At 38.6% G+C, this 14,957-nt stretch overlaps 1 protein-coding gene and 1 pseudogene across 5 annotated transcripts in view; one reads left to right on the top strand and one right to left on the bottom strand.

Annotated features, from left to right (window-relative positions):
- RABGAP1 (RAB GTPase activating protein 1) overlaps positions 1-14,957 on the top strand; it is a 219,971-nt gene that overhangs the window by 140,652 nt on the left and 64,362 nt on the right. The gene's annotated exons all lie outside the window — the stretch shown is intronic.
- LOC110194941 (jupiter microtubule associated homolog 1 pseudogene) lies at positions 13,787-14,196 on the bottom strand (annotated as a pseudogene).

Below are 14,957 nucleotides of genomic sequence, written 5' to 3'. Positions count from 1 at the left end.
AGCACTGTGGTTATAGAACTAAGGGAGATACCAAATTTAGATAAGATATAGCTCCTACCCTTGAGAAGCATTCAGTTAAGTAATAGCATGTGACCCACAAATAGGATCATGGGGTTTATAGCCAGAAGAGACTGTAGAGAGTACTTGTCCATTTCCCTGGTTTTTGTAGATGAGGAAACTAAAACCTAGAGAGAGAAGATGACTTGCCCAAGGTCACATAGGGAGAAAATGGCAGAACTAGGACTCCAACATGGATCTTCTTACTCTAAATCCAGTATGCTTTATACAACAGCACACTGTAACTATACATGATAGTTACATGATATAGTATGTGAGAGTGGAAAAAATAGAGTTTATGATGTCTGAGATGGGGAGAGGTCATTATTGATGGAAGGAAATAAAAGTTTTCATAGGACTGCTGACATTTGAGTTAGACTTTATAGGATAGATAGGAATTCAGCAGGTGGTCTTGAGATAGGGGAGGAATAGGGCCTTTCAAGGATTTGGAATAGCACACATGCAAAAGCACAGAGACAGAAAAGCTCCAACCATTTTGATTGGAGCATGAATAAAATGGCCAGGAGTAGGTAGAAATGAAGATGAACTATGAAGGTCTTTGAATGCCAGGCTAGCAGGTTTGAGGGTTTTGAATAGTTTGAATAAAGGAGTGATGGACCAGATGCATAAGGAAAACACATCTAGCCTTTAATGAGAAGAATGGATTGTTGGGGAAAAGTGTAGGTAGGAAAAGCTGTTAGGAGGCCATTGCAGTACTCCAGGTAGATGGCAAGAGGATCTGTATTAGCAGTGGGAGATGGATGGAAGATATACTGTGGAGAAATAAGTGTTGATAAATATTAAGTTCCTAGTAATGCCTAAGTAAGCTGCCATTCTCTTAATGACCAAGAAGAGGCTGTTGCTTTTATAAGTTTCTTTCAGTTAATATATTAACAATAGGTGTTTTTTGTCTAGTGCCACATTCAGATTCTGTAGGAGGTATTTTTATGTAAGACCTGCTGTCAGTTAGCAGGAGGGGAAATTGAGTCAAACAAGGAATTTTAAAGAAAATAACCTGACCGGTATTTGCTAATGCTTCATGCAGTCAGTGCTTCCTATTTCCATGGGTGTCTAAAGTTCCTTTTACTTCTACAATTTTAATATTTTTCACATGTCACTGTTTCCTTTTATTTGTAGAACAGTCTTCCTTGCTTGTGAGGAGTCTCTTATCTCATCATTTTATGTCTTGTTTTTATTTTCCAGTTTTTTAAATTGTCTTCATTTAATGCCACAGTTGGTAATATATAGTTCAAATACCAAACTGTATAATTCAGAATGAAAACATATATACATATTTTTAGACTCAATTACCTTACATTCTAGCAGGACAGCTCATTTAACTTTATATGGTATGTTGCTGCTAGATCTCAGAAGAGACATAAGCTTACATTCTTTGTTTTTGGAGATTTGGCAACATTGACAGAACAGTGTGGAATAATGGCAAATTCTTCCATAGCAAATTTGGAAATAAAGTTACTTTAATGCTTCATACTTAAAAATTCCTTCTGATGGTCTTATTAAAGTTCAGTCTTAATTCTTTGATAGCAGTAGTGGGTGACAGTGATTAACAAAGCCCTTATGTTCCACTAAACTGCTTTCCTGAAAAGGGTCATCAAGTACATTAACACAGAATGGATATTTGAGAGAACTTTAAATGAAATTATTGACTCTGATTCAAAACCCCGTCTGTGAAAAGTGTTTCTCTAGATTTCTTTGCTGAGCATCTGTAAAAATAGTTGACTTGAGTAATGTTCATTAAATCACTGGCATCAAAACTTGAATTTTCATATGAGAAATGCATTGTTCCAAAGCTTTGAAGTTGAAAAATGAGGACGTGATGTAAAGTCAGTCTAGCTCTGCTAGAGTGAGCTCTCTCTACCTTTCAGATTGGGGAAAAGATTTTCAGTTTTCTCCATAGATATAATTCTGTCCACTGCCCCCATCCCTCCTTAAAAAAAAAAAAGACTTAATAGAGGTTGAATATGTAGGAGATATTTTCATTTATGTAACTGTATATGTGGTTTTTTTAATCATAAAAAATTACAAATTGAATTTGCAATGGTCAGAGACCTATTGCTATGTGCAAAAAATTTGGGAGAATTTGAAGACAACTGTAGTAAGAAACTTTTCCTAATAATTAGAATTTTGAAAAATCTTCATATGAATCATTATCATCTGAGTGGATTTTTGCACTTTTTTTCAATTTCAGATAACATGAAGGAAAATAATAAATTATGCTTTTAAAAACAAAAATGATTACTACTTATGTTTTGATCAGGTTACTCTGAGATTAAAAATCTTAGGTGCTTACTCTAGTATACAAAGATACATGTTCAATACTAGGTATACAAAGTAAATACAATAAAGAGACTGCCCTCAAGGAAGAAGACAACATGTCTGTGAGTAACTGATACATAGGAGTGCAGTAAGTACAAAGGAAAGTTCGAGGTGAATTTCTGTGTGAAACCTAAGAGGAAGAAAGTACTTTGACTTGAGGAATCACTGAAGGCCTCTTCTTTTGTTGGTCCTGGAAGAGTTAGAGGAACTTTGAAACACCAAGAATTGGGGTAGCCATTCCTTCCAGGTGAAGAGCAAAGACAGAGATTAGAGAGTGGAGAATAGTCTACTTTGGATGAAATTAAGAGTATATGAAAGGCCCAAGTATTACATAACTCTAAATAGATAGGCTAGAGTAAGATTGTAGAAGTCCTTAAATGCCAGAATCTGTAATTTAGATTTTAATTGGTAGGAAGCCACAGAAAATCTCTCAGTAGAAAAGCAAAATTCACATCTTCAGATTTGTAAACATTTCATTTTGCCCTTCTTCACAGTTAGGTAAGAAGCAGGTCGATGTTCCTGCCATCCTTTGGTGTAAGAGGTAGCATGGTATAATGGAAGGAGCCCTGGATTCAGAATCAGAAAGCCTGGCTTCAGATCCCAGTTCTGTCACTACTATTACCTATATAATATTGGGCAAGTTGCCTGATCTCTCCAGGCTTCAGTTTCCTCATCTATAAAAATTGAGGAGTTGGAATTGGACATCTTTAAGATACTCTAGGATAATATATAGGACATGAACTATCTCAAATTCAAAACCCAGTGCTAAGTTGCTTCTCCATGCCTCCCAGCAGCATGTGACCCCTAAAGTTAGCAAGCTGAGAAAGGTAGGGAAGGTCAGTATATTTCTTCTTTCATTTGAAAATAACATCACCTACATTTGCTTTTTTTCATATGGTGCGCTTTTCCCCTCATCATTCAGTTTTCTTCAGGGTAGTTGTAGTCATCATAGTTATTAGTGAGGCTAGGACATTGCCAGAAGTCAGGCAGGCAAAGAAGACAGCCAGTCAGGACACAACGTGATTAAGAGAATGGGATGAGGTAGTACACAAGAGATCTTTGTAATATTCCTTTTTTAATGGTAGAAAATTTCATACTCAACAGCACATGAGTGTTTTTTCTTAGAGAAATAAAGGCATATGCTCCAGGAATATTACAGTAAAGGTTTCAAGCTGCCAATTGAGTGTAACACCCAGGAGCAATAATTTTCAAATGCATGGAAGGGCACAGTTTTCAGATCTTGCCTAGGAGTGCACAAGTGACTTCTCTTAGTCAGGAAGGGCATTGATTCTTTAGAAGTAGCCCAGGGATATGCAAGGAGTCTTCCAGGTCATCTTCAGTTTGGTCTTCATTACAAGATATAAAGTAGTACAGTAAAAGGCAAACAATTTTGAGTTAATCAGTCAACATTTATTAAGCTCCTACTGTGTATCAGGCACTGTGCTAAATGCTGGGGATACAGAAAAAGACAAAAGACAGCCCCTGCCCTCAAGGAACTTACAAACTAACGGAGGAGAGGTGCAGGTATATAGAGAGCAAGCTCTATACAGGATAAATAAGAAATAATTAACAGAGGGAAGGCACTGGAATTGAGAGAGGTTGGAGAAGGCTTTTAGCAAAAGATGGGATTTTAGTTGGGCCTTAAAGAAAGCCAGGGAGGTCAGTAGTTGGGTGAAGAGGAGGGAGAGCATTTCATGAATGTATGATAGCCAGAGAAAGTGCCCATAGTCGAGAGATGAAGGATCTTGTTCTTGGAATAACCAGGAGGCAAGTGTCATTGGATTGAAGGGTACATGATGGGAAATAAAATGTAAGAAGACTAGAAAGACAGCCTAGGTTATGAGGGGCTTTGAATGCCAAAGAAAGCAATTTGTATTTGCTCGTGGCAGCAATAAGAAGCCACTGTAGTTTATTAAGTAGGAGGATAACATGATGAGACTTGTGCTTTAGGAAAATCACATTATTGGAGGATGGATTGGAGTGGGGAACCTTAAGGCAGGCAGACCCATTAGCAGGCTATTGTAATAATCCAGGTGTGAGATGATGAGGGCCTGCACTAGAATGGTGGCAGTGTCAGAGGAGAGAAGGGTACATATTTTAGAGATTTTGCAAAGGTGAATGGCTTTGGGTAAAACATAATGAGGAATCCAAAATGACTCCTAGGTTGTGAGCCTGAGGAATTAGGAAGATGGTGTGGCCCTCAATAGTAATAGGGAAGGGGAGGAATTTAGCTATAAAGGGCAAAATATGTATAGGGCAATAGTTAGCAGAGATGGAAGGATCAAGTGAAGATTTTTTTTCAGGATAGGGGAGACATAAGTATGTTTATAGAAAGTAGGAAATGAGACCAATTGAAAATAAGTAAAAGAGTGGAGATGACAGGATGGGATGGGATAACTTGAGCAAGTAGAGGGGTTAGCCTTGTTAAAAAGTAAGGCCATTTCATCATGTGAGACAGAAATGAAGGAGGAGATAATGGCAGAAGGCACTTAAGTGATAGAAGATGAGCAAGAAGGGAGAAGAGAAAGTTCACAGCAAATGGCCTCAGTGTTTTTCTATAAAATAAGAGGCAAGGCTGTCAGCTAAGAGAGTTGAGGAGATAGGGAGCCATGGAAGGTTTGAGGAGGAATGAACAGGTTTGAAAGAGCTGCTGTGGAGAGTAGGATAGTAAGTTGGTAAGGGAGGTATAGTAGGATTGCCTAGTGGCAATGAAGGCCTAGTTGAAGAATCTGGGTTTGAATCCCAGCCCAAATACTTACTACTTAGGTAATCTTAGACAAGTCAGTACACCCTTATTTGAGCCTTAACTTTGCTCTTCTATAAAATGAGGGATTTGAACTAGATTGTCTAATGTCCCTTCTGACTAAACCCTGTGGTCCTATATAGGGATGCTTAGATGAGAGCCCATGACAGTAAAGGACAAAGAGAGTAGGAGAGGGAGGGGGGAACACAGTCATTTCTGAGTGACATCATTGCTAACAAGTCTACTATCATAGCTTATGAGCATTAAACAGTTGCCATGTTGCTACAACTGCCACGTCGAGGGGGAAATGCCTTTTCTTAGCTCCACACAGGTCCAGGAAGCAAGAGAAGAAGGAAGCCAGGGGATCAGAGAAATGGAAAATCTCAAAAAAAGCGATCTCTTTGGATCTTTTGATTTACATCTTAATCAAAAGCTTGTTGCCTCATTGTTGTCTCTGAGCCTCCTAGAAAAAAAAACTGATAAGAAAAGTCTGTATTTATAATAGCACTTCATGTTTTGCAAAGCATTTTTTCATAAGTTCCCTGAGAAGTAGATATTATCAGTCAATCCATCAATAAGTATTTAAGTACCTGCTATATACCAGGCAGTAAGTTAGCTTCTGGGACTATAAGTACAAAGACTAAAGCAATCTCTACTCGTATTCTCCACTAATGGAGAGACAACAAGTACATGTAAAAATATATCAAGAATAAAAATGAAGTGAATAAATACAAATATATAGAATAATTAAATACAAGGTAGTTTGGGAAGGAGGAAGATGTTGGGGAAATGAGGAAAAGTTTCATGCAGAATATGGCCCTTGAGTTACATCTTAAAGGAAGAGAGGGGCTGTGAGATAAGGGTAAGGAGTGAGTCTTTCCAAGCTTGGGAGAGGACCAGTGTAAAAGCATGGAAGGGAGAGATGGGGTTTTGTGAGTCAGGAAGAGAAGAAGAAGGCTAGTTTGACAGGGTTGCAGAGGGGAGGAGGAAAAGTGCTGTACGATGAGACTGAAAAGATTTTATAGGGCTTTAAAATCTAAGAAGAGTTCATATTTGATTCTAGAAGCAATAGGTAGCCACCAGAGTTTGTTGAGTAGGGAAATTACAAGTACCTAAAGACAATGCATTTGGCAGCAATGTATAGGACAAAGTGGTGAAAGACATGGGGGAAGAAGGCCATTTAGGAGGCTTTTGCAGTTACCTAGGTATGGGCCTAAACTAAGGTAGTTGCTGTGTGAATTAAGAAAAGGATTCAGATGTAAGAGATGTTGTGAAGATAGAAATGGCATGGTTTAGCAACTGTTTAGATATGTGGAGTGAGAGAAAGTGAAGAATCAAGGTAACGTTGAAGTGGTGAACTTGGAATAATGGAGATATGATATCTTTGGAAGAAATAAGAAACTTTGGAAGAGGGAGAGTTTTTTGTTTTGGGTTGTTTTGTTTTTTTTTTTTTTGCAGGAGCAGGGAATATGGTTGAGGGAAAATAATGCATTTGGTTTTGAACGTACTGCATTTGTTTCCAGAATATCCAGTTTGAGAAGTCCAATAGTCACTTGGTGATGAGTTAAGGATAATGATTAGGACTGGATATATAGTTCTGGGAATCATTAGCATAGAGATGAAAGTTAAACTGTAGAAGTTGATTTGTTTACCAAGAAACAGTGAAGAGGAATAAGAAGAGAGGGTTTAAGACAGACCTTGGGGAACATTCCCAGTTAGGGTGCATGACAAGGATGATGAACAAGCAAAGGAGACTGAGGAAAAGTCAAGCAGCTAAGAAGCAGAAGAGAACAATGTCATAAAAACCCCAAGGGAAGAGAGTATCTAGGAGGAAAGGATGATCAGTAGTGTCAGATGCGTCAAAGAGGTTGAGAAGTATTAGGACTCAGTAAAACCTCTCAGATTGGGCAGTTCACAGACCGTTAATTTTGGAGAGAGCAATTTGAGACAAGTGATGAGAAAGTCAGAAGCCAGAAGGGTTGACAAATAAGTGAGAGGAGAAATAGAAGTATAATTATCCCTGTTTAATAGATTAGGAAGATGATGAGAGGAAGCGTACTGCAGTTGAAACTACACGAGCTCTAGAGCCAAAGGACCTGGATTTAAATTCTGCCTCTGTCATGTATTACCTGGGTGACCCCAGATAAGCCATGTAAGCTCTCTGGGGCACAATTACCTCATTAGTAAATGTAGTGGAGGGAGAAGACTGTGGATGGCTTCTAAGGTCCCTTCCAGCTCTAAATCTATAATACTGTGATCCTGTGAAACTGAGGCAGGCTTCTGGCTCCCATTGTAATGTTCTTTCTACTTCAACAAAAATTAGGTTAGGGTGGAATAGGTAAAAAGATACTGTGGGTGGGAAGTGTGTAGGAGAGGACACACACACACACACACACACACACACACACACACACACACACACACACACACACACACACACACACACACACCCCTAGTGCTGAGAAAGAATTTTGTGAAGCGTTAAGCATATGAGATAAGTAAGTTAGGCAAAGTTTGAGAATCGGTCAACAAATACGGGAGAGGAAAGGTCTCAATTGCCAGACCAAGGTATCTGAACTTTATATATGTCAAGAAGCCATTGAAAATTTTGAGCAAAAGGACAAAATGGTTTCTTGATCTGGTGATGGTGTCCAAGGTGGATCAGAATAGGCAAGAAAATAGAGGCAGAGAGGACTAGTTGGGAGGTTGTTGTTACATTCTAAGCCCGGGGTGTTTAGGTACAGAACTAGGGCGTTAGGAGTGAAAATGAAAAGAAATAGCCTAGTACAGCAGAAGAAAGTAAAGAGGTAATGGTTCTAGAGCCCTGTCTGTTACTAGCTTGCTATATGACCTTGAGCACTGGATTTTCTCTGAGCTGCGGCTACCTGTTGTTGTTGTTGTTGTTGTTTTAAAGTGGTAGAGATAAGAATTGGTCTAGAAAATCCATCAGGTCCCTTCCATTTTAAAATTCTGATTTATAACATAGACTGTAAGGACTATTCTAGAACTTTGATTTTTTTTCAAGGATAGAAGATTTCATCCTTGAAAATGTCAGAGTTGGCAGTAATTAGTAACTGATTATTACAAGGGTGCAGATATCAAATACCTCTCTTCAGCCCAAAGGCCTGAAACAGTGGTAGTACCATAAACAGAAATCAGTAGTGGAATCTTGGGTAGGGAGAGAAGTTCAGTTTTAGAGAAGTTGAACTTGGGGCCTGATTGTGTTGAGAATCACTGAACTGGGGGATGAAGAACAAAACTTAATTGCTTTCCTGCCTACAACTGAGTTACATTCCAAGCCAATCCCAGATCATGAAAAACACAAGCCAGAAAAAAAATCATAAGGAAAGAGAAACTAGCCTAAATTAGATGAAGAATAAAAGGTAGATATATATGAGGAGAAGGAAAGAATTTGATTTAATTTTAGAATAGGGTTGGCATTTAAGGTAATTCATTTCTCAGTTCAAATCATGGTTGATTAACTGTTAGTGACTGAGTAAAAGCTTTCCACTAGATTTATTCTCCCACACTCCAGACTTGAGACGGGGGAGGAGAAAGATTTTATGCCAGGCTGCTTTCTACAGAAGTAACAATGAAAGTGCCCGGCTGCCCTTCTCCTGTTCTCCTCCATGTGAAAATCAAAGAAGCTCAGAGTTGAAAGGCACTTGAGCAGCCACCTAGTCTGTCTGAATAGGATGTCCTCAACTTGTGGTCATCCAAATTCTGCTTGAAGACCGCCTGCAATAGGAAATTTACCATATCCAAAGGCAGCCAATCTCACTTGTACACACGTATAATGATTAGGATTTTTTCCTTATATGGAGCCAAAATTTATCGCACTTCAATTTCCCCCCTTTATTCCTAGTTCTCTCCTCTAGGAGCAAGCAGAACAAATATGATTCCCACAGTGATGTTATTATAGGTCTGGACAAAACACGCACAAAAAATCTTAACCAAAGTAGTCAAAGAAAGACACTTCATATTTGCTTCTTTGGACCTTTGAAATCATGATGCCCACTTAAAAAGTTTTAAGGCATTCCTATCACAAAACATACTATTAATAATAAAAACACAATGGGGCAGCTAGGTGACGCAGTGAATAGAGCATCAGCCCTGGAATCAGGAGGACCTGAGTTCAAATCCAGACTCAGACTAGACACTTGACATTTACTAGATGTGTGACCCTGGGCAAGTCACTTAACCCCAATGGCCTAAAAATAATAATAATAATAATAATAATAGCACAAAATGACATGGTTTCTTAAACAAAGGGTCTTGTACACCTTCAGAAGTATTCAGAATTTAACCAGAAAGGTTAAATTTTGGCTAAGGTAAACAGTTTGGTTTTCAAGTCACCACACTAAAGCAATTGTTATCAGACTCTGAATTGGTCCAACAGTTCTGGAAAGCATTTTGGAATTATGCAAAGAAAGTGACTTTACATTCAGGAGTGTTCTCGCCTGTTGGTCCATAAATTCCACTGCTAGGTGTATACCCCAGAGGGGTGAAAAAGAAATTTTAAGGTACCGTATACACCAAAGTTTTTATAGCAGCACTGTTTGTAGTGGTAAAAAACTATAAAGAGATGCTCATCAGTTGTAGAATTGCTAAATTAAGTTATGGGATGTGAATGTGGCAGTGTGGAGTAGAACAAGGAGAGCTGGCTTCTTGGGAAGTCAGGAAGTCCCAAGTTCAAGTTCCACTTTCAATACAGAGTTGTGGGACTCTGGGCAAGTCAGTTAACCTCTCAGTGTTCTAGGTAATTGTCTGAGATGCTTAAGTTTCAGAGGAAGTGGCAGCCTGCATTGATAGAGAGAACGTCCTCATTTGGGGGTTCTCTGTACCAATGAAATCACAGATCTAGTACCTATTCCTACATGAATGTAATGGAATATGACTGTGCTGCAAAAAATGGTGAATGTGATTACTAGATGTTAATACTAAGTGAAGCTGGGTTAAGAAAGCTACAAAACCACAGAAAAGGAGCTCTGTTACCCTACAATTTTCAAATAAAATAGTAGGTACTAGATGGCTTTGCAAAGTGAAAAAGTATATATAAAGTATCATAAACTCTTAAAATTGAAGGAGCCTCATAGGTCACTTATCCACCCCACTACCTGATTCATTACCACCCTGTGCCATATCCCATTCCCAACAAGGGTATGTGATTATATAAATGAAGCTTTAAAGTAGTGGGAAAAATCAGTTTCATAAGTATAAGATGGGGTTGCTTGACTAATCAAGAGATTGTCTGAAACATGATAGACTGGCCGAAAAGCAAGTACAAATTTAAGCTACATTAGTAGAAACTTGGTGCCTAGGACTTGGGTGGTTATTGCTCTGATCAGACTCCATGTTGTAATTAGTTCTGGGTGGATTGATTGGGGGAGGAGTCAAGATGGTAGAGTAAAAGCAGTGACTTGCTTGAGCTTTCCCCCAAACCCCCCTAAATTCCTGTAAAAAAATGGCTCTAAATAAATTCTAAAGCAGCAGAACCCACAAAAAGACAGAGGGAAACAAATTTCCAGCCCAGGACAACCTGGATGATTGATCGGAAAGGTAATCAGTTCTGAGCACTACATTTTAGAAGGGACACAGACAAACTGAAGCCAGCACGGTGATGAGCCTTAAGATGTTGCCATGGGACAATCAGTGAAGAAAATGGGGATTGTTATCCTGGAAAAAACTTTGAAAAATCATAGGGAGCATGGTCATGGGCATGTGGAAAAGAGATTAAATTTTTCTGCTTGCTCTAGAGGGTAGAACCAAGAGAAACAGTTGGAGGTTGTACAGTTCCATATAAAGAAAAACTTCCTGACAGCTGTGCAAAAGTAGAATGAGCTGACTCAGAATTGGAAAGGTTTCCACACACCACTCCACACCCCCCACTAGAGGTCTTGAGGCCAAGACTAAATAACCAGTTATTGAGATGTTGTAGGAGAAATTCTTGGTCTCTAAATTCCAACCCTGAGAGAGAGAGAGAGATGAGAGATGGTACTTGAAGGGAAAGTTTAAGATGTGGTCTTAGATTTCCTCCAGGAAAGCCCCCATTGCCTGGGCTGTTAAAATCTCGTCAAGAAAGAAAGTAAACTATTAAAAAGGATATTTGTGGTTTACAGTTTTTATTACTCACTAGAGAGCAGATTAAGTGATCAAATAAGCCTTTTTTCTTTTTTTTTTTAAATTTTTCTTTTCTCATGAGGTAGATTGTGAGATTAGATTCCTGCTTAGATTATGTTCATAACAGTGGTTTCTTCCTAATACTAGTTGTTCTAGTAAATAAGTTGTTCTTGTACAAAAACTGTAAAATTTATTTCACTTCAACCAGATTTTATTAAGTGCCTGTGTGCAAGGCAAATGGATAAAAGAGGAGAGACAACTTGGAGACTTGCAGTAGTTTAGGTGAAAAGTTAATAAAGATCTGAAAGAATCATGACTATCTGTGAAGACAGAAAGGGACAGAGATGTTGTGGAGCTAGAATTGACAGGAATTGGCATCTGATTGGATTTCGGTTGAGGGTAAATGAGGAGTTGAAGATGACTTTGAGGTTTCAAACTTGGATAATAGAAGGTTGACAGCACCCTCAGCAGAAATAGGGAAGTTTAGAGGAGGTCTACGTTTAGGGTAAATGATGAAAGAGTTTAATTTTGGACTTGTTGCGTTTGAGTTTGAAATACCTTTGAACGCCCAGATGGAGAGATCTGGCAGATGATTGTGTGAGATTAGAACTCAGGGGAAAAATCAAGGCTAAATGTATATATATAAGGATGATCTGCGTAGAGATAATTGAACCCGTGGAAAAAGATGAAATCACCAAGAAAAGGTGTATAGAAAAAAGGGAAGGCTCCAGACAGAGCCTTATGAGGCACCCACATTTGGAAAGCAAGACATAGATGATCCAGCCAAGGTATTTGAAATCAGAGCAGCCAGACATATGTGGACATATGTAGGATAGAACAAGTAAAGAGTATCTAGTAAGATGGAGTGATCAACAGTGTCAAAAACTGCCTAGAATTTGTATTAATGACGGTTCCTTCTGTTTGTAATTGTATGTGAAAAGGGGCTACATGGACTACATATTCAATATGAGTTAATAAAGTGACATAGCATTCAAAAAACTTAGTGTGATCTTAAACTGAGTCACCAGAAGCACAGAGTTCCATATGAATAAAGTGATAGCTTCCATGTCCTCTAATCTGGGCAGGTCACATCTGGAATATTGTATCTAGTTTCTGTTGCCACTTTTAAAGAAGGCCATTGTCAAGCAAGTCATATAATATATGTATGGAGGTATAATGTCTCAATATCAAGAAACTCCCAGAGCTGATTAAAAAAAAAAATAGAATGGACAAGCCTTAGAAGGTATGGGGAGGAGATAACCCATCACAGGAGGTCTTCAAGCTAAAATGAAATGGCTGTCAGAGTAGTATAGTGGGTGCTCTGCTCAAATAGAGGTCGAACTAAATGATCTATAAGGTCCCTTCCAATGGAGTTTCTGTAGTTTTCTGATTGTTGCGTCAAAGTGCCCCTCTATACATACACACATAAGCTAGTCTTTTTTTTCTTTCTATATTTTTTCCCACATACACAGACACTTAATGACAATGGCTTTTTTTTTTAACACTTCAGAACTTCTGTGTTGCTTTGAACAGTCTAGATTCATGAAATTAAAACATATTTGAAAGGTGAAACTTTCATGTGATGACCAAGTCAAACACTAGCATGATCATACACATACAACTAAGTCATTGGTAGGACAAATGCCCCTACAGGATGGTTAAATACTCATCACTCCCTTTTCTCTGCTTCCCAGTCAGCAAGAAATATGAGGACCAGGCCTCTTTATTGATAGCACATTTAGGGCAGCTCAGTTGTGCATTGGATAGAGTGCCAGGCCTGGAGTCAGGAAGACTCATCTTTGTGAATTCAAATCTGGCCTCAAATGCTTGCTAACTGTGTGACTCTGAACAAGTGACTTAACCCTGTTTGCCTCGGATTCCTCATCTGTAAAATGAGCTAGAGAAGGAAACCACTCCAGTATCTTTGCCAAGGAAACCCTAAATAGGGTAAAGAAGAGTCAGACGTGACTAAAAACAACTCAACAACAACAGAAACATGGCATAGTAAAGTATGGGTGCATTTAGAAAAGAACTTACAGGATAAATGCGATTGAAACCAAAGAACCAGTCTTGCAAGAAGTCACCTTTGTGTCTCAGGGGCCTGAGAAGAGCTATCTCTGTAGAAGGTATACATAGATTTGCTGAGCCTTGACTGCACAAGTCAATATGGTTGGTTGGGAATGGAGTTTAAATTGTACAATTCTAACACAATTAGAGCTCAGTTTTTAGTTCTTGGAAACATATCAAGAAACTTCATAAAATCCTCCCTCCCTCAGAAATTAATTAGAGAGAACACTCAGGCCATGACCTCTAGACATATTGGGGGGGAAGAATAATAATACATCAACTATTTCTTTTTTAATGAAAGAAATTTTTAAAATTGTACAGTCAGGCTCGAGTTACACAGTTCACAGGCATGATAGGGAAGGGGAAAAGTCATATTTAACCAAGGAGTAGGCTAGACTTCCCACCAGACAGATTCCTTGTGAGTGGTGACTGGGAACAGGCACAACAGTCACAGATTTATTTTCATTCTGTCTCAGGTCTCCTTGTAAGTCTGCCTCCATGTTTTCATGGACATTACCTTCTCCTTTTGTACCTAAAAAGTCTCCAGAACTTGTTTCAGAAGAATTTCTTCTTTGGAACCCAGGTGGTTCAGAATCATCTCTACTAGACTGAACTCCTGCTGACTTAGGTCAAGAAGGTAGATTTTCTTTAGGTTTTCCAAAATATTAGATTCTATTTTGTTCTCTCTTGTTGGTTGATCTTTAGGCTCGTCAAAGCCCAAAGAAAAGTTAGACTCTCCACCTCAGAGGATGTAACTCTTCAGAAGTATTCCTACCATTTGGGTTGATGTGCTTGAAGGTGGTGGTGATCATAACAAGGAGTATTGGTCCATGGGTGGTGGTGGGGATAAATGGCAGATAATCAGCTTTCATTGTGACTGGTATTGTCCACTTACATTAAAAAAAAAAGGGGTACATATTTTTCCGCTGATAACTTATAGAAGAGATTCTTGTTCAGTTCAGCTTGTACTTAATGAGATTGTCTGAGCACCACAATCTTTCATTTCTGCAGCCTATTCAAGGAAGGCACAAATAGCATTTTCTACTTAGAATCATAGTGGAATCTCCAGGCTGAGAGGTACTTCATAGCTTAAGTCCAATACCTACCTGACGTGTAGAATTGCTCTATAATATCCCCTGATAAACAGTCATCCATTGGCAGGCGATTCACTATCTTACAGGGTATCTAGTTACATCAGTGGATAGCTCTAATTATTAGAAATGTCTTCCTTATATTGAACTAAACTTTGCCTCTCTTTAATTTTAGTTCTTCCTCTGAGGCAAAACATAATAGGTCATAATCCAACAGTTCTTAACCTAGGGACTATAAATTTGTTCACTATTTTGTTAACTATATTCCAATATAATTGGTTACCTTAATAATCCTCTACTTTTTATTTTATATTCCAGTCCATCCTCCACTCAGATATCAAAGTAATTTTCCCAGTGACCATGTTGCCCACCCTTTTCAGTGAACTGCGATGGTTACTCCCCAAACTTCCTGTTACTTCCTAGGATCATTGTAAAATCATTTAAAAACCTTTCATAATTGGGCCCATTCTTACCTTTCCATTCTTCTTACACCTTATACTCTCCTCACATACTCTGTGACCCAGTGACACTGGCCTCTTTGC

The sequence above is a fragment of the Phascolarctos cinereus genome, unplaced genomic scaffold (assembly GCF_003287225.1).
Source record: "Phascolarctos cinereus isolate Bilbo 61053 unplaced genomic scaffold, phaCin_HiC Scaffold_2;HRSCAF=192, whole genome shotgun sequence".
In the NCBI taxonomy this organism is placed as follows: Eukaryota; Metazoa; Chordata; class Mammalia; order Diprotodontia; family Phascolarctidae; genus Phascolarctos; species Phascolarctos cinereus.
The sequence above is the reverse complement of the archived record's forward strand: the minus strand, read 5'-3'. Positions and strand labels throughout refer to the sequence as shown.